This window comes from Manis javanica, chromosome 1 (assembly GCF_040802235.1).
Source record: "Manis javanica isolate MJ-LG chromosome 1, MJ_LKY, whole genome shotgun sequence".
NCBI classification, from domain to species: domain Eukaryota; kingdom Metazoa; phylum Chordata; class Mammalia; order Pholidota; family Manidae; genus Manis; species Manis javanica.
In genome coordinates this window covers 156,039,118-156,058,667 of record NC_133156.1, presented here as the reverse complement: position 1 = coordinate 156,058,667, position 19,550 = coordinate 156,039,118, and the positions used below count along the sequence as shown (strand labels likewise).

Below are 19,550 nucleotides of genomic sequence, written 5' to 3'. Positions count from 1 at the left end.
CTGGACAGACAGCTACATGCAAGTGAATGAAACTGGATTACTGTCTAACTCCACATACAAAAGTAAACTCAAAATGGATTAAAGACCTAAATATAAGATATGAAACTGTAAAACTCTTAGAAGAAAACAGATAAAATTTTTTTGAACATAAACACTCATAATCTTTTTCTGGACATGTCTCCCTGGGCAAGGGAAACAAAAGCAAAAATTAACAAGTGTGACTACATCAAACTAAAGAGCTTCTGTTCAAAGAGTTAGTCTTGGAAAGGTAACATTTCTGGGGAGAAAATGGTGTAAAAGAATAGAGAGGCTTATTGGGAACCTGTGCTGCAAAGGGAAAAAGAAGCAAGTACATGAGTATGAAGGGAGGAGGGCGTTAGAATATATTAACCAAATGACATTTTACAAAAGCACCTCTTCCCTCTCTAAAATCCATCCCTTTAAGAGACTGCACTGCATTATCTGGACAGCAGAGGGCACTCTTGACCTAGAAATCCAACAAAGCACGCCAACTACCATCTCATTTCACAAGTTATTGTTCATTTATTTGAAGATACTATAGGAAGAACACAAAAGATTGGAAAGAAAGCACTTAACCAGATGAAAATTCCCCCTTAAAGACCAGCCTTGAAACAGAGGAAAACTGTAATACAACATTACAAACTAGTTTAAATATCCTAAAATAAAATCACATACAAACATCAGATACTTGAACACAAAAATCACAAGTTAATGCAACAATTCTTCCTTCCTCCTATTTTCATTCATCCATTATTATAGAGAATTTTGTTGACTAAATAGTAGAATTTATAGCTACAAACTTCTTCCTGGGAACATCTTTCATTTCAGTCTCTTTTTATGTCAATTTTTTAATACAAATATTTATTAAATTCACTTTTTGTCATCATGTAAAAGTTTTGAAAACCTACAATGTTAAATCACTTTTTACCTCAATACATTTTCACTTCCTGGATTGTACTTACATCATATCAAAAGACATGCCCGAGTCCTTCCGACCATTAAGCTCTATAGCTTCTTCTCCTTATATGTATTTTGACAGTATCCCTTTCAGCTGCACACTTTATTGTGTTATTTATGTTGGGTACCTTTTATAATATAGAAGTGCACTGGAGATTTTAAGTGCTACTTCTCTGACAATTATAAGCTAACAAAACATCTTAGAAAATAGGACCAATGAAATAGAAACTGTCCAAAATCAGATGGTCTAGATTACATACAACTTGGAAAACGTAGGTAAGAACTAAGAATGTGGCCAAGTTTAAAGAACAAAGTTTATAGTTTTCAATTCCTGAATTTTCCATAAAGTTATAGCTGATATGTGTTCTGTTCCTTTTGGTTTGATAAGCAGAGAATTTTAAGGTTTTTCTTAGATGGTTGTAATTCTCTTATTTTGCCTATCTAAGAAACCAGAAGACTTTCAGATTAATCACAATTTATCCCTTCCCATGAAAAAAGGTGATGCATGTATAGATCTATGCTTTCTGTCATAGAATATTATTTCTTAGAAGAAATATCCATATATAAGCCAGCATAGAAGTGCAAAGGTTGATTTTAGTTTGTTTATTATTTTACAACAGGAACTGAGAAAGCCTATTGGGCTTACCTACCCTTTAAGTTTTCTCTGGGCCTACATTGGAAGACTTGCAGCCAATGTGATTTTAAAATGATACTTGAGGTGTGTGAAGTGCTCTATGCTTTTTCAAATGTTTTTACATAGAATACATGTTTTCCTTTGACTGTCACAATGGCCCATGATACAGGTAAGGAGGACCCACTTACTCCTGTTTTAGAATCTCAGCTGAAAAGACTTGCCATAGGTTTCACTGCAAATCAGTGGCAAATGCCAGAAGCAGAGCCCTTGGACTGTTCTGAGTTTCTCTTTCCACAAGCTGGAAGGACCAGCCTTGAGAGGGAGAGAGGGCCCAGCCATGTAGTGAGGAGCTTCCTGAAGGTTCTGCAAGTCTTGAGTTCATGCCAAAGTGCGAAGAATGACCTGATTGGGGTATTCAGTTTCTTCAGCTACGTCCTCCTCTCTGACCAAGCCGAGGGGAAGGAGGAGACAGGTGGCTCAGCGTGTGCTGGTGTTGGGCCTGTCATGAAGCTCTGAGGGCTGGGAGGTGGGAGCGCAAGCTCAGTGAGCAGTGCTGCCAGGAGCTTTCCTTCCACTTTGTTCTCAGAAACACTCAATTTAGAGACAGGGGAGAGAACTGATCCAGGGAATCCTCAAGGCTTCCTTGCTGGGATCCCCTGAAATCTAGTGCTGTGAATTCTTTTGCAAACTACCCTATTCCTTCTGTTACATAAGGTTTTAATATTTTGAAGTGCAGTTTACTGACCCTTGACAAAGACAGAAAATAATGTGACTAGTCTATTTTTTAAAATTAAGGTATCATTGATATACAGCCTTACGAAGCTTTCACGTGAACAACATTGTAGTTTCAACATTCACCCATATTATCAAGTCCCCCACCACCACCCTGTTGCAATCACTGTCCATCAGCATAGTAAGATGCTATAGAGTCATTACTTGTCTTCTCCGTGCTATGATTAGTCTATTTTTAAATAGAAATGTTCACAAGCTACTGGAGCAATTGGGCTGCTTTGATAGTCTGAGGCTACCTTAGTTCTACACAGTAGCTTAAGCAGTAAAATTACTTTATACTGAGGTCAGAATGGCCAGTCCCACACGCTAACAGAGCCAGTGGACAAGTCAAGGTGGGATACTTGGAAAGGGCAGTTCCTTGCTACATGAGTGTCTATGTGGACTAGGGCCACACTGTCCAATACCATTGCCTCTAGCCACATGTGGCTATTGAACACTTAAAATGTGCCCAGTATGACTGAAGAAATGAATTTTTACTTATAATTAATTTTAATATTCAAGTGTAAAAACTGACAATCCCATCATTGGAAAACTTTTAAGTAAGTCTCAGTCAACTTGAGTATGTAAAAATACTTTTCAATGATAAATTTTATGAAATCTAAATATACATACATATATACATCATCCTATGGAAATGTAACACTTTTAAAATGTATATTAAATACACTGTTTCTTCCTAACTTCATGAGTTTAACTACCAGCTTATTAATTTACAGTCTTTTCTGTTTTGTAACATATGCACTTATGGCTCTAATTTTCCCTATAACTATTTTTTTAGCTTCATTTCAAAAGAGTTGATATATTGAGTTTTCATAACTACTAGCTTTACATATTTTATAATTTCCCTTGAATTTCATCTTTAAATTATGAACTATTTAGAAGTGTGTCACTTAGTTTCAAAATACATGAGAAGTGGTTTGGCTATCTTTTTATTGGTGATTTCTAATAACCACTAATATTGTATTACTTTCAGAGAACATAGTCTTTATGGTATTGACTCATTGAAATATGTTGAGACTTCCTTTGTGGGCTAATGGGATCAAATTCTGAAAATGTTCCATTTGTGCTTGAAAAAAATGTGGTTATCCACTTGACAGGTGCAGCAGCCTATATGCATTACTAGAGTTAGTTTAAAATGCTTGTTCAAATGTGGGAGGCTTTAATTTTCTATATTTTTTACTCTGCTGTATCTGTCAGTTTCTGAGAGATACGCTCTAAAATCTCCTGCTATAATTGTAGATTTGTCAATTTCTTCATGTAAATACATCAGTTTTAGCTTTGTATATTTTAAGACCATATTATTAAGTAGGGATGATTTCATGATTTTTCTATCTTATTGGCATATTGGTTTCTTCATTTACATTACAATTTTTTACCTTAAATTCTATTGTTTAATACTGATATTACTAGAGAAGGCTTCCTTTGGTTAGTATTTTCATGGTGTATGTTTTTCTCTTAGTTGTCTACCTACTAATATCTTTATGCCTGAGAGATGTCTCCTCTAAATGGAAATTGTGGTAGTGTGTCTTTTTGCTTTTACAATTTGGAGAATCATTTTAATTTATTTACATTTATTGTGATTCCTGAACTATTTATTTAGGTTTCTTTTTAGCATCTATTTTTTGTTGGTTTTCTTCTTTACTATACTTTTTCATGACTTCTCTTTCTCCTTTGCTATCATGCTAGATATTCTCAATTTGCTTTTCAGATCTGCTATCCACCCACCTTTGTACCCAGCAGGCTCATCTTAATGGACTACCAGCATAGCCCCCTCCCCACTATGGGTTTTGGTCGGTTTGAAGCAATGGACACTCCACCCAGATACTGGAGGACAGGTGGGGAGGGAAGAGTATTGATTTCAGCTTCCTCTCGCAGCTCTGCATTCCTCTGATGGGACCTCTGCTCATGCCAGGTGGGACGGCTCTATTGGTCACCAAAGGTCCTCCTTTCCTTTGTCCCTTTAGGTTTAGGGGAGTGAAAACTCTACATTATTGTAACCTGAAGTATTTCACCATTCTTTTTTGGTCCTACCAACCTTTATAAATACAAAGACCCTTACAAACTCTCCAGTTACCCTTTTCGAGCATGCCATCTGTATCTGACCAGATCCCTGAGCCATACCCCTGCTTCTATTGCATAGATCACATTTTCCTAAATCTCTTTTGTGGAAGAGAATACTAATTGCTTGCCCAAGGCCTACTCCAGTAGGACAGGTTGGAATGGACTTTTTTCTCAAACATGTTATTTTCATGCTATTTTTCTCTGGGTGTAGGAAACTTGTGTAAGAAAAAGAAATATTTAGGCTACTTAATAGATGGATTGTTAAATTAAAATTGGTAATATTTGTCTAATTTCTTGTGGCTATCAAGGTATACATCCAAACCCTTCCATAACACATTCCTAAGGGCCAGCTCTCTGAGATATACAGATGAGATACAGGGAGAAATGGAGTATAACTCATCATCTGTCAAGCAATCAACAAGCATTTATTAAACACTTACATGAAAGGCCCTAAACTGAGTATTGGGAAGGATGGCAAGATATTAAACGTTGGGGAAATAATAAAATTACCAGAACTCTTACATGTATTGTCTCACTTCATCTTTCCATCAGTCTTATGAGGTAGAGATATTGTTGCCTGAGTAACAGGTGAGATCCTATGCCTCAGCCACCATAGGGTGAAGCCAGGCTTTTTGCCCAGGTCTCAGTTCAAAACCAGCGCACTTCGCCTCTTCCAGGAATAGGGTTTCAGTCATTAAGAGCTTGTATCTGGGAGGAGATAAGATACAAACAGAAGAACAGTAAAACCATAATCCAGGCACTGTCCCTAGCAGCTTCTGTGGGCTGAAACGGACTGAGCAGGCGTTGTGGAGGAGGAGGGGACGGGGAAACGGGAGGGAGGGCAGCTAAGGCCGGATGAGCGGCAAGAGCTTGGTCCCCGCCAGCTCTGGTCCTGACGGTGCTCTCAGGGACAAGTAGGACACAGGCCCACGCCTCATACAGTCTTGGCTTGTTTTCATTTTTACCTGAAGCTGGGAATGTTGAGGTGGAGGAATGTGCTAGTCTTTGAAGTGATATCCTTCCTTTCCCTTAGGCTGCATTTCCATCACAGGGTGGGAAGGGCCGGAGTTATTAAGTAATCTCTATCTAGGTACAGGTGTGAAGGGCGATGTCAGGGTGGAGGACAGCACAGGTGACGGGCGGAGCACTCCACCAGCACTTCCAGAGTGCCAGCAGCAGCTAGCTCGTGGTGGGCGGAATGCAGTAGGCTGAGAAGACGTCGTGAGCAGGACTGGTGACGGGCTTTGGAAGTAGAGGAGCAGGAAGTGGGGGGCAGGACCCCCTCTGAGCTCCCACGGTCCCAGGAGGGGAAATCACCAGTGAGCTCTGGGATGACACCCAGCTCCAAGAGCGGCAAAAGCAACCCCAGGGGGCGGAGCACTGTGGCGAAAACACAAGGAGGTGAATGAATCAGGAGAGGTCTGCTCAATTCCCTTTTCCTCTGGGCTTGTTAACACCCTCTTAGGTCAAAGCCCTGGAATTCCCGCCCAAAAGGGAAGCAGTACCCTCCTAGCCAAGCTCTGCCCACTGAAGCACTCACATGCCTGCAAACTGCAGGCAGACGACCTCTGGAGGTACATATTTCCTCCTGTTTCTCCCGACAACCACCAGGGTAGGAACTATGTGAGGTGAGGAGATGGCCACCAGAAGAGGGCCGCTTACACATCACAGGCAGATTTGCCGCCAAGCTTCCCATTCAATACAAAACACACACATCCCAAGTAAGATGCCTTCACTGCAGAAACATTTTAAAAATACTTATTAAAAAAGGTAAGACAGTTGTACCCAAAATTTAGTACCCAGATACAACCACTGAAAACACTTGGGTGAAAATCTTTGTAAAGTTATGTATTCCATTTTACAATACATATTTTCTCCAATGTCAATGGATAAAATATAATACACAAACACTTACTTAATATAACACTAGAAGATTGGATCCTACTACACATACTGTTTTTTCCTTAATAATATATAAGGGACATTTTCCATCTTATTGAATATTATTTGATGACATATTTACTGGTTGCATCTTCCATAGCTTTTTGTTGACCAGGTGCCCCCTCTGAGAAACCTCCTTCACTTTTCATTCTCCAGCCGTGGTTCCTGGGCTGTAAAGGGACTAAGGAGGAGAGGAAAGAACTGTTTCCATCTGGGCCCCACAGAAGCTCCCATAGTGCCAGTGAAAAGAAAAGGGATATTGGGAGAACGACAAATCGGCGTCCCTCCTTTACCTTTGATAGTCTAGATGGGGGTGGGGCAGAGGGTGGAGTCTGAGGTGGAGACAGAGATTAACGCAAAACCAAAGCAAAGGGGGAGTGTGGGCTTGCTGGACTGCCTCTGCAGTCAGAGGTCCCTAGAGATGGCTCTCAGTTGGAAGGAAGGCAGGCAAGTTGATGCGGAGTTGAAGCTACCGATTCGATTCTTAAGCTAAGTGTGATTGACAAATACACATTCCCTAAATGGTCCCCAAGTGCATTGCTTTTGAAAGGGGTTGTTGTCACTTGGTTGAGTTTTTGGAAATGTGAGGCAATGTATTTGGCCACTGCATCTTCCTGGGCTATCCCAGTGTTTCAAAACTCCCTGCTGCATTACATAAATGCTATAGGCTGAATGTGGAGACAAAGAAAGTGCCTCAAGGAAAACACAGATGAACATGATCTGTTTTCTTCAAAGGTCTCATTGTCTAGTGTGGGTATAGGAGAAATGCATGAATATCAGCTGCACAGTGCCCGAGTTCTGAGCCACTGTTGGGTTTGATCCCTGGTCCACTTTTTGCCAAGGCAAGTGTCATGGTGATAGAACCTGACTCTGGGGTAGGGAAGGCTTAAAGGATATAAGCACACAAGCCTTGGCAAGGAGCAACGTTCAGCAAGTGCTCACCATGGTGCCTGAGCATGTGGGGTTGACCAGAAGCTACCAGACCCAGGTTGGAGGCCAGAAAACACTTCTTGGAAGAGGTAGGCCTTCATCTTTGGAGATGTTCTAATGACACAGATGGAGAGGGTAGGATTTCAGAGAGGCAGGCTCAGAGGTTGAGTTATATGGAGTTATATGGAGAATAGTCAGGGGAAAGTGACTAGAACACTTGTCTCAAACTTTGTGTCCAGTTGAGGAGTGAGTAGGAGTCGAATCAGGAAATTAGGGGCTAAAATGCTGGCAGGAAAGTCCATGTCCAGTTTGGCAGGAAATGAGGAAATACCAGAAGCTTTGAGCGGATGGTGCAGACCAGGCGCAGACATCATTGAGTAGGAGTTACCAGGCAGATGGGGTGGGATGGGGGAAGGTGAGATGCATGCGGCTCACAGGAGGCCACGGTGGACATCCTGGGGATGGAGGAAGGGTGCTATGGGAGGGGTAACAGAGAGAGGTGGGTGGCTTCAAGTGCATGCGACCTCCAGGCCTCATGCTTGACTTAATGGTCTACTATCGCTGTCTCAAAATTCTTAATAGATTTTGAACAAAAAGCCCCTCAGATTTTGAACTGGGTCTCACAAACTCTGTAGCCAGTCTTGAGGGGGCATATATAGAACCAACAAAATATTTGGACAAGGAGTGGGGCAGAGAAAAGATGCAATTGAAAGAGTTGTAGGGAATTTAGGTGACTAGATAAGGAGTAAGGAGTAAGATGGTATTTGTGGAGAGACCCTGTGGCATGTGATATACCAGCCATCGTGGGGAGGTGCTTGAAACTTGTTGGGAATTTGGTCTTAGAGCTCAAAAGACAACTTTGAGATGTAGTGAATTATTTGGAAATTATATCCTCTTATCGACCTTTTCTTCAAACACTAATGTCCCACTTTATTTTAATGAGATATATACTCTTGTAATAAAAAATGCAATTGATAAAAGCATCTACTCAATGACAACACATGAAGCTTTCGAAATGGGTGTAGGAAAGAAACGTTAACAAGGATAAAGAACCAAATCTGGAAGACTGTTGCTGTGGACTAAAGTGTGTCCCTGCACAAAATTCATATGCTGAAGTCCTAGCCCTCAGTACCTCAGAATGTGACTGTATTTGTAGACGGGGCCTTTCCCACAGGTAATTAAGTTAAAATGAGGTCATTAGGGTGGGACCTCATCCAAAGAGGCTGGTGTCCTTATAAGAAGAGATTGGGACACAGACACACACACACAGGGGAGGCCACGTGAAGACCCGAGGAGAAGTGGGCTGTCCACAAGCCAAGGAGAGAGGTGGCTTTCCGGAGAAACCCACACTGCCACCACCTTGATCACTGACTTCCATCTTCCAAGACTGGGAGGAAATAAAATTCAAGCTGGCCAGTCTGCATACCTGGATACAGCAGCCCTAGCAAACACAACCATATTCCTTGAGAAGAACAAGAAGACACAGAAAAGTCCTTGGAGACAGGCCAGTAATGATTCTGGAGGTGGAGGGAGAAGCAGGAAGTGAAGTCACAAAAGCAAAGAGCATCTTAAGGATAAGGGGTGGTTCTCAGATGTCAGTGAGGGTGCAGGGCTTGTAGAAGCTGCTGGATGTTAGTATTAGGAAGTCATGATGAGCTCTGAGGGAACGATGTCATTGATGCAGCAGGAGAAAACCAGGTGCAGTTAGATTGGAGGGGATGTGACATCATGTTCTGGGGCAGAGAAACCTTACTTTCAAGAAGTTTCAGTATGAAGGGCAGGAACGGGATATGACAGTAACTCGAGGGAAAACAAGAGTCAGGGGAAGGATTTCTGGGGAGTGGGATTTACGGAACCCTGGGTAATCGTGGCTGTGGAAAGCCCAGAGAGGGGACCTAGCATTGCATGTTGTGCCTCATCTACATTTTGGGGGTGTTCTCTATCATTCTTTTTTTAAATTGACGTGTAGTAGATATACAATATTATATTGGCCTCAGGTGATGAGATATCACTTGGGGAATGGTGGAGGATGGGTGTGATAATGATTTGGTCATTCAAATGACCAAACATGTTTTTCAGGTATATATGATCTTCATCCCCAGTTACTGAAAATGCTTCAGAACCATGAAGGTAAAATAAGTGTGTTACTCTAGGGAGGAGACTTTTGGACCCTGCCTACGGGTAGAGGTTGGTTGCCAGGGGGACAAACCATGTGATTAGATGGTGGGACCTTTCAGTCCACAGCCCCCAACTCCTGGGGAAGGGAGAAGGTAGAGGGGCTGGCAGTTGAATCAGCCAATGGCCCATGATTTAGCCAATCATGACTATGAAATAAAGCCCTCACAAAAACCCAAGAGGAGTGAGTTTGGCTTTCTCTCTCTGTTTTGTACCCTGCTTATCCGTTGAAAAGAGCTTCCAACCTGGGGAACCAGAGGCTTCCCTGTGCCACTGAGCCAGACCACAAGCTCCACCAGGACAGAAGCTCCTTTATTTGAGACCTTGCCCTATGCATCTCTTCATCTGGCTATTAACTGGTATCCTTTATAAAACTGGTAAACGTGTTTTCCTGAGTTCTGTGAAATGCTCTAGCAAATTAACTGAATTTAAGAGGTTATTGGAACCTCCAATCTATAGCTGGTTGTTAGAAGTACAGAACAGCCTGTGGTTTGTGACTAGCATCTAGAATTAGGGGTGGAGGGCAGTCTTGTAGGACAGAATTCCCTAACCTGGGAATCTAGTGCTGTCTTCAGGAAAATTGGGTCAGATTGAAGTTGAATTCTTGAACACCTTGCTAGTATTCAAGAATTGCTCAGTGTTGTGTGTGGGAAGACCCAACCCCTCCCCCTCTCTCTTCACCCCCCACCCCCACACATTGGAATGGGTTCTGGGAACCCTAACAGAATGAGGAACCTGAAGAGATATTGAGGGTGGTCAGATATCAATGGTGGGAATTCTGCCTAAACCTACTTAGCAGGATTCTTGCTAAAATTAGTCAATGTAAAGTAGGACATGGAAATGCAAAAGTCAAGGTCCAGTTGGGAAGAGGATTCAGAGGGGCTTAACTAAAATTTGATCAAAGAAAGACTCTGTCATATTTTATTGATTGTATGTATTTAAAATGTGACATTGCATGTAATTCCACGCCGAATGTATGTGCTAGAAATGCCACACTGCACATGATCCTCAGCACTCCAATACAGCACCTGATGCTTTTGCTCTTGCAAAATAATACCAATAAAGAGTAATAACACCTACTTCTCTGCCTAGTTATTACACCTAGTAGATACAGCCGATCCATTTTCTTCTCAAAGATTTCCCTCTCCCACAAAATGTACACAGCATTTTTCAGTGGAACAACCCCACCTCTCTGGAGAATAAAATGATAGCAATTTTAGAACTTTATAATAATAGTAATGTTTTAATAAAATAAACGTAATAATAATCTTATAATAATAATAATAATGTAAAAACTAAACTACTCAAATGTAACAACTCCCATAGTGACTCCAGCTACTACCATTTATTGGACAGATACCACATTTTAAATACTTTGCAAGCATTATCTTATTTAATAATGCACCTGTGCACAATAGGTATTATTCCCATTATAAGATAAGGAAACTGAGGCACACTAAAGATAAGTATTCTAGACCAGGGATTGGCAAGCTATGGCCCACAGACCTAGTACACCTCACAACTCACTTTTAGATAGTCATCAAATTTAAAGGATTGTGAACACACACACACACACACACACACACAGAATTCATGTCAGAACCATATGTAGTCCACAAAGTCTAAAATATTTACTCTCTGGTCCTTTTCAGTGTATGTTTGCAGACCCTACCTTAGACTACAAAGCTTGTAAGACATTGCACTGGGCTTTGAATGCAGGTCATTTTCATTACAAGGAGAAATCCCTGATCACTAACCAGATTTTCTAATCTCTGCTCCCATTCCATTGGCATTATGTGCACATCTCAGCTTTCTAACGGTCTATAGAGTAAAAGCTCCTAGAGTCCAGCAGCCAAAAGTATGTGTTAATATTGAACTAAACTGGTTGAACATTCAGTGATTTTGTATCAAAGTATCTTTCCTGATAATGTTATGACCTTTCATTCCACTTTGGAAATCTAGGTTATCATTATTCCTTGTGACTAGTACTCCATGTTTTGATATCTACTTATTGTCCTCTGTAAAGCCTGCATAATTTACAATCTTTTTAAATTGAACATTGAAAGGAAAAACTCCTCTTCTGTTTGCCTCTACCTTCAATACCTCACTTTTGACCCTAGATCTGTGGAAAGGTTTTCCAAACCAACCAACACTCTGACACCAGCTGAGTGTCCTGCAAGTTAACTCAACTCCAGTACTATCTAACTGCAGATAGGGTCAGAGCCCATAGGTTAGGGCTTAGTCCCACAAGATTGCTCTATTTCAGACACTAATTGCAAGTTCAGGTTGTCACCCGGGCTTCTGACTGATTGACTATAAATCCGAGGTTCCCACGTCCTCCTCACCAGGTACCCCGCCAGGTATCATTTGCTAGAATGGCTCACAAAACTCAGGACAAATTTACTTACTAGATTATTTTATTAAATAATTTATTAAATTTATTTATACGTTTATTAAATAGGTTTATTTGATAATAAATTTTTTAATTTATTTATTAAATAGGTTTTTATTTATTAAATAGGTTATAACTCTGGAACAGACAGATGGAAGAAATGCATAGAGCAAGATATGGAGGAAGAGGTGCAGAGCTTCCATGCTCTCTCTGGGTATGTCATCTTATGAGCACCCCTACATGCTGACCAACTAGGAAACTTTCTAAACCTTGTGCTTTAGGGATTTTTATGGAACTACATTATGCAGGCATGCCTGATTAAATCATTGGCCATTGGTGATCTAGTCAACTTTCAGCCCCTGTAGGTTCTAACATTCTAATCACAGCTTCAGTTCCCCTAGCAGCCAACACCCATCTTATGGTTACCTTTCTTTGCAGAAATCACTCCATTAACATAAACTCAGGTGCCAGAAGCCACCTTTATTGGTCTTATCACTTAGAAAATTCCAAGGGTTTGAGGAGCTCTGTGTCAGGATGGGGACAGATACCCCATCTTATAAACAACAAATCAAAAACACATCTGGAGATTCTTTTGACGGAGAAAAGTTTTCCTTACATTTTGAAAAAATTCTACTACTTAGCTACTCTGTCTGTAAGGCTGTCCCTGTATTTTTGCATCTCTGCTGGGATTTCTTAATTGTTTAAACTTGATTGTTTAATGTAAATGTAATTAGGGTTCCTTGAATTTGTCCCACCACACATTGATGTCTATTTCTCTCAAAGCCTTGATTGCCTATTAGCTGGTATATAAATACCTTCTGTGTGAAATATGCAGCCATTTGCAGTGAGTTACAGACCTCTTAGATGACATACCTGGTTACTTACATGAGAAGACAGTCGTTTGCACTTTAGAACATGAACAGCCATTTGTATTGAGACTACCTTTCTTCTTTTATGAGTATTAAAGTTATTAAATTCTATGCAGTTATTATTCTAAGCTAATGAGTTACATATAATATTCTTCATGGGATTGCTGAGAAGTAAAAGGTAGTAGGATCCCATATCAGTCATTAGGGAATGATGTCCATGGTGAGCCAGATACCTTACCTGTATAAACCACAGCTAGTGTCCTCATCTACTTGATATTGTTAGCTTGCTCCCATCATTGAACAGTGTGCCTTCCTACTGAGCTTGCCAGTGAGTTATTATCTCACATACCTCTTATTGGCTTAGAATTCTCCATTAAAAGAGAATTGTGGTAACGGAACAATAGCAAAAGCCAATAAAAGCAAACAGTGCTTTCTGGGGAGGGACCATCACCAAATGTTGGTGGAGGGTAAGCATAACATTAAAGAAAATTATATGATATAATTTCCTTCTGCCAGAATAATTTATTGCATTGGTTGCCTGCTTTTCTATGCTCTAGTCACAGAGATTTTTGGTTTATAGTTTTTGTATACGTCCTTTAAAAAGAGGAGCAGGTGAGTCCTTTTTGATGGTTTGACTGGGTGTTGTTAAACACGGAAGTTTCTTTTATAGATCTGTTCCACCTAAATACCTAAATTTCTGAATTTAGAAAAGTGACAGAGATTCTCTCCTTCCTTCCCTCCCTCACTCTCCTCTCTCTCTCTCCTTCTGTATTATTCTTTCTCCCTTTGTATACCCCCACCCTTCTCATCTAAGACTTAAGACCCTCTATTATAATCATGAGGTTAATCACTATGACCATGGATTTTGTAAAGGCTTTTGATCCTATCTTAGTCATGATTCACTGTATAATTTTCAAGTATTAGGCCAGTTGTTAGCTAAGATTACAGGAAATTCTATTAGGTCTGTATACTGCATTCACAGTTCCTAAGGCAACCACCTATTGCTGAAACAGATTAAAAGGAATATGGGAAAAGGAATCAAATCATTTTGTTTCTTATTACAGAACAGTGCTTCTCAGTTTTTTTATTGTATCCCTCAAGTAGCTTTTGTTTTTTTCTAATGGCATCCCCATTATATTTCTTACCACAGGTATACTGTATTTTCTATTTATGTACTGAATATATAATTGTGCTTTATACATAAAACAAGAAGAATTTTTTGACCCTAAGGCACCATGTTTTACCCCGTTGGGGGTGATATCACACCCATTGAGGATAGACGCTATAGCAGCAACATAGTTGTCTGATTATTTAGGCTAAACCACAAAGACCTAGAATAAAACCAGGCAGCACGGCCTGGCCAGCTACTTTCTGGCTGCCTTATAAATATTTCCATCTAGACCAATTTTTCTCAAATTAAACAATGGGTGCATTTCCCCTGATAAATCAGAATCACTGGAGTGGTTTACCAACCCACACAAGGCAGGCACGCACATTCATGTGTACTCAGCTCTCCCTAGAATCCAACACATTCACAGACACAGACGCAAGTAGACTTTCATGATCATCCAAAAAGGAAGTGCCTCATATTCCCAGAGTTGAAAAAAGAAAATGCGCCAGTAATTACTTATTATTTTCAGAAAGTGTTGCATATAGTGTATACAGTATAGTTCATATACCAAGTATACTAGGGCAATACAGGGCCAAGAAAAAAAAGTGATTTTCTTTTTCTTTAAGAAAAATACTCAACAACTAACAAAAATTAAATTACTATAGTAAAATAAACCTCTCTTAAACGTCTTTTGCCCATGTTTTAATTGATTTTGATTGATTTTTTATTGTGAATTTCGAGTCTTTCATATGTTCTAGATACTAAATATTTGCCAGAAGCGAGGTCGCAAATGTTTTCTCCCCCTCAAACTCTTGTCTTTTCATTGCCTTAGCAGGGTCTTTCACAGAGCAAGTTTTTAATTTTGAAAAAGTGCAAGTTATCAGTCTTTATGGATCTGGCTTTATATCAGTTGAAAGGACCTTTTCCAGTGCTAGATTTAAAACATATTCTCCTAATTTTTATAACTTTGCATTTCACATTTAAGTCCATCAATCATTTTGAATTAATTTTTATGCAAGGTGTGGACTTAGGTTAAACTTCTTTTTTTCCCCAGATATGTCCAAGTAATCCAACGTTATTTGTTGAAGATATTTCTTCCATTGAATTCTTTTTGTGCCTTTGTCAAAAAATATCTTGGGCTTATTTGTGTGGGTCTGCTTAAAGGTTCTTCATTCTATTGCATAGGTGTATGTGCATATTCCTTCACCAATTTCATACAGTCTTGATTACAGTAGCTATATAATCTCTTGAAATTGGGTAGGTTAATCTTTCCCAATTTATGCTTTTCAAAAGTGTGAATTGTTATAACTCTTTTACTTTTACTTATAAATTTTAGAATAATCTTGTCTATATCTGCAAAAATTTTTTTCTTGGAATAAAAATTGCATGAAACATGATATTCATTTTGGGAGAATTGGTACCTTTACTATGTTAGATCTTCTAAACTATGAACAGAGCATTTATGTAAGTCTTTAATTCTATTGTCAACATTTTGCAGTTTTTAGCATGCAAATCTTATAAATGTTTTGATAGACTTACACTTATTTTTTTTGAATGATTGTATTTTTTAAAATTAATTAATTTTGTTGTCATTAATCTACAATTATATGAAGAATATTATGTTTACTAGGGTCCCCTTCACCAAATCCCCCCCACAAACCCCATTACAGTACTGTCCATCAGCATAGTAAGATGCTGTAGAATCACTACTTGTCTTCTCTGTGTTGCACAGCCCTCCCCATGCCCCCCCACATTATACATGCTAATCGTAATGTCCCCTTTCTTTTCCTCTGCCCTTATCCCTCCCTTTCTCCCCAGTCTCTTTCCCTTTGGTAACTGTTAGTCCATTCTTAGGTTCTATGATTCTGCTGCTGTTTTGTTCCTTCAGTCTTTGTTCCTAAAGTCTTTGGGTTTGAGGTGAGTCTCTTATAAGCAGCATAGAGATGGGTCTTGCCTTTTTATCCATTTTATTATTCTGTGTCTTTTGATTGGTGCATTCAGTCCATTTACATTTAGATTGATTATTGAAAGATATGTACTTATTGCCATTGCAGGCTTTAGATTCGTGGTTGCCAAAGGTTCAAGGTTAGCTCCTTTAGTATCTTACTGTCTAACTTAACTCACTTATTGAGCTATTTTAAACACTGTCTGGTCATTCTTTATTTTTCTCCCTTCTTATTCCTCATCCCCCATTCTTTATATGTTGGTTGTTTTATTCTGTGCTCTTTTGTGCTTCCTTTAACTGCTTTTGTGGGTAGTTGATTTTATTTTTTGCCTTTAGTTAGTATTTGGTTGGTCTGCTTTCTTTGCTGTGATTTTATTTTCTCTGGTGACATCTATTTAGTCTTAGAAGTGCTCCCATCTAGAGCAGTCCCTCTAAAATACCCTGTAGAGGTGGTTTGTGGGAGGCAAATTCCCTCAACTTTTACTTGTCTGGGAATTGTTTAATCCCTCCTTAATATTTAAATGATAGTTGTGCTGGATACAGTATTCTTGGTTCAAGGCCCTTCTCTTTCATTGCATTAAATATATCATGCCATTCTCTTCCGGCCTGTAAGGTTTCTGTTGAGAAGTCTGGTGATAACCTGATGGGTTTTCCTTTGTAGGTGACCTTTTCCCCCTCTCTAGCTGCCTTTAAAACTCTGTCCTTGTCCTTGATCTTTGCCATTTTAATTATTATGTGTCTTCGTGTTGTCCTCCTTGGGTCCTTTCTGTCTGTTGGGAGTTATGTACACTTCCATGGTCTGATCGATTATTTCCTCCCACAGTTGGGGGAAGTTTTCAGCAATTATTTCTTCAAATATTCTTTCTATTCCTTTTTCTCTCTCTTCTTCTTCTGGTACCCCTATAATGCACATATTGTTCCTTTTGGATTGGTCACACGGTTCTCTTAATATTGTTTCATTCCTGGAGATCCTTTTATCTCTCTCTGCATCAGCTTCTATGCGTTCCTGTTCTCTGGTTTCTATTCCATCAATAGCCTCTTGCATCTTATCCATTCTGTTTATAAATCCTTCCAGAGATGTTTCATTTATGTAATCTCCCTCCGGACGTCTGTAATCTCCTTCCAGACTTCATCCCTTAGCTCTTGCATATTTCTCTGCAGTTCCATCAGCATGGTTATGAGCTTTATTTTTAATTCTTTTTCAGGAAGACTGGTTAGGTCTATCTCCTTCTCAGGGTTTGCCTCTGTGATCTTGGTCTGTATCAATTTCTGCTGCCTTTTCATGGTGATAGATATATTTGTGGGGAGCTGCCGCGTGTGTTGGGTAAGAGAAAGTCCCTTCTTGTCAGTTTATGGCCCTCCTCTCCTGGGAGAACAGCGGTCTCTAGCGGCTTGGCTGGGCAGCTGCGTGCAGACAGGGCTTCTGATCTTGCCGGTCCGCTATGGAGTTTATTTAGCTCTGCAGTTGCTGTGGGCATGGCCTGCCTCAGGCTCCTGCTCCAATATGGTGGAGCCGTGTTAGAGGGGGAACAGGCGGGAGGCTGTTTATTGTGGTGAGGGGCCTCCGAGATGCGCTGCGGGGGTTCGGGCGCCCAGAGTTCCCCAGGATTTGCAGCTGCTGGGCTAAGTGTCCCAGGGCACGTCCATCCAGCTGTGGGGTCCCTGTCCCTTTAAGACTTTCAAAAAGCACTTGCTTTTCTTTTTCCCAGTTGCGGTGGTTGTGGGGACCCACTCACAGGTCTTACTGTCCTGTTTCCCTAGTTTCCAGCACCCACGCACGTACTGTGTGTCTGCGCTCTGGTGCAAATGGCTAGGGCTGGGTGATTAGCAGTCCTGGGCTCCCTCTCCCTCTGCTCCGAATCCTCTCCTCCCACTGGGAGCTGGGGTGAGGGGCACTCGGGTCCTGCCAGCCCGCGGCTTCTATCTTACCCCCTTTGTGAGGCGCTGGATTCTCGTGGGTGTGGATGTAGTCTAGCTTTTGTCCTGTGTCTTCTGGTCTCTCTTTAAGGATTAGTTGTATTTGTTGTATTTTCAAAAATACATATGGTTTTGGGAGGAGATTTCCGCTGCTCTACTCATGCCACCATCTTGGTTTTCCTTGAATGATTGTATTTTTTACCTGCTTTTCAGTTTCATTAAGATACAATTGATACATAGCACTACAAATTTAAGGGGTATTGCATAAAGACTTGACATACATATAGTATGAAATGATTATCATAATAAATTTAGTTAATGTCCATCACCTCATATAGTTACAAAAGAATTTTTTTTCCTTGTCATGAGAACTTTTAGGATTTACTCTCTTACAACTTTCAAATATACTGTAGAGCAGTGTTAAATATAGTCATTATGTTATACATTACATATCTGGTACTTATTTATCTTGCAACTAGAAGCTTGCACCTTTTGGCCATCTTCATCCAGTTTCTCACCTAGCATATCTGGAAATCACCAATCTATTCTGTTTCTATGAGTTTGTTTTTTTTAGATTCCACATGTAAGTGTGATCATACAGTATTTGTATTTGTCTGTCTCACTTATATCCCTTACTATAATGCCCTCAAGTTCCATCCATGTTTTTGCAAATGGCAAGATTTCCTTCTTTTATATGGCTGAGTAGTATTCCACCAAATATACATACCTCACATTTTCTCTATCCATTTATCTATCAACAGACATTTGGGTGTCCATGTCTTGGTTATTGTAAATAATGCTGCAGTGAACATGGGGGTGCAGATATGTCTTTACATTGTGACCTCATTTCCTTCAGGTACATGCCTACAGGTAGAAATGATGGATAACACAGAAGAAGCTCTGCACAGCAAAAGAAACCATCAACAAAATGAAAAGGCAACCTATGAAATGGGAGAAAATATTTGCAAATTATATATCTGCTAAGGGGTTAATATACAAAATATATAAAGAACTCATGCAATTCAATAGCAGAAAAAAGTAAATAATCCAATTAAAAGAGGACAAAGGACCTGAATAGATTATTTTTTTCCCCAAAGAAGATATTAAAATATCCAACAGATACATGAAAAGATGTTCATCATTAATCACTAGGGAAATACAGATCAAAACCACAATGGGATATCACCTCATACCTGTTAGAATAGCTATCAAAAAGACAAGAAATAATAAATGTCAAGGATGTGGAGAAAATGTAAACCTTACACACTGTTGATGAGAATGTAAATTGTCCAGCCACTAGGGAAAACAGAATGGTAGTTCCTCAAAAATTTAAAAATAAAACTATCACATGATTCACCCTAGCAGGGAGGGGAAAGGGCATCTTGTTACCATCAAGTGGACGCTGAAGTGTAGGATCCCCATGTGATCTTCACTGACATCGAGGGACTGGGGAGCCTCCTTAGTGACTGACAGGAAGGAAAGTCCTGGTTCCCTACTTGGCCTCCTCTGATACTACCCTAGTAGAAATAACAAAGTGCCTTGATACAACCTCATGATGATGGAATCTAAGTTCCTTGCTCACTTATGCTTTTGCTGGAGTAGGGCACAGGTTTTTCTTTGGTGTTTGGAGAAGAGTCATTATTGTCTAGAAGTTTTCTGTCTTGCTAGGTTGCGTTTTTCCTGGTGTTTTGGCTAGAGATAACAGAAATTTGTTAGGATTTTTTTTCCTATGCCTTGGCATTTCCAGGTTTCCACTCGTAAAATCAGGGAATTCACCAACATGCCATTCCTTGGTCCCCAAGATC

The 19,550-nt window shown here is 40.0% G+C and overlaps 1 long non-coding RNA gene across 1 annotated transcript; it reads left to right on the top strand.

Annotated features, from left to right (window-relative positions):
- The first annotated feature begins 8,945 nt into the window (after positions 1 to 8,945).
- On the top strand, positions 8,946 to 18,733 carry LOC140849932 (uncharacterized). Its single transcript, XR_012132345.1, has 4 exons — positions 8,946 to 9,034; positions 9,416 to 9,466; positions 12,033 to 12,117; positions 18,602 to 18,733. It is a non-coding gene; the product is annotated as an uncharacterized lncRNA (long non-coding RNA).
- Positions 18,734 to 19,550: the final 817 nt, after the last annotated feature.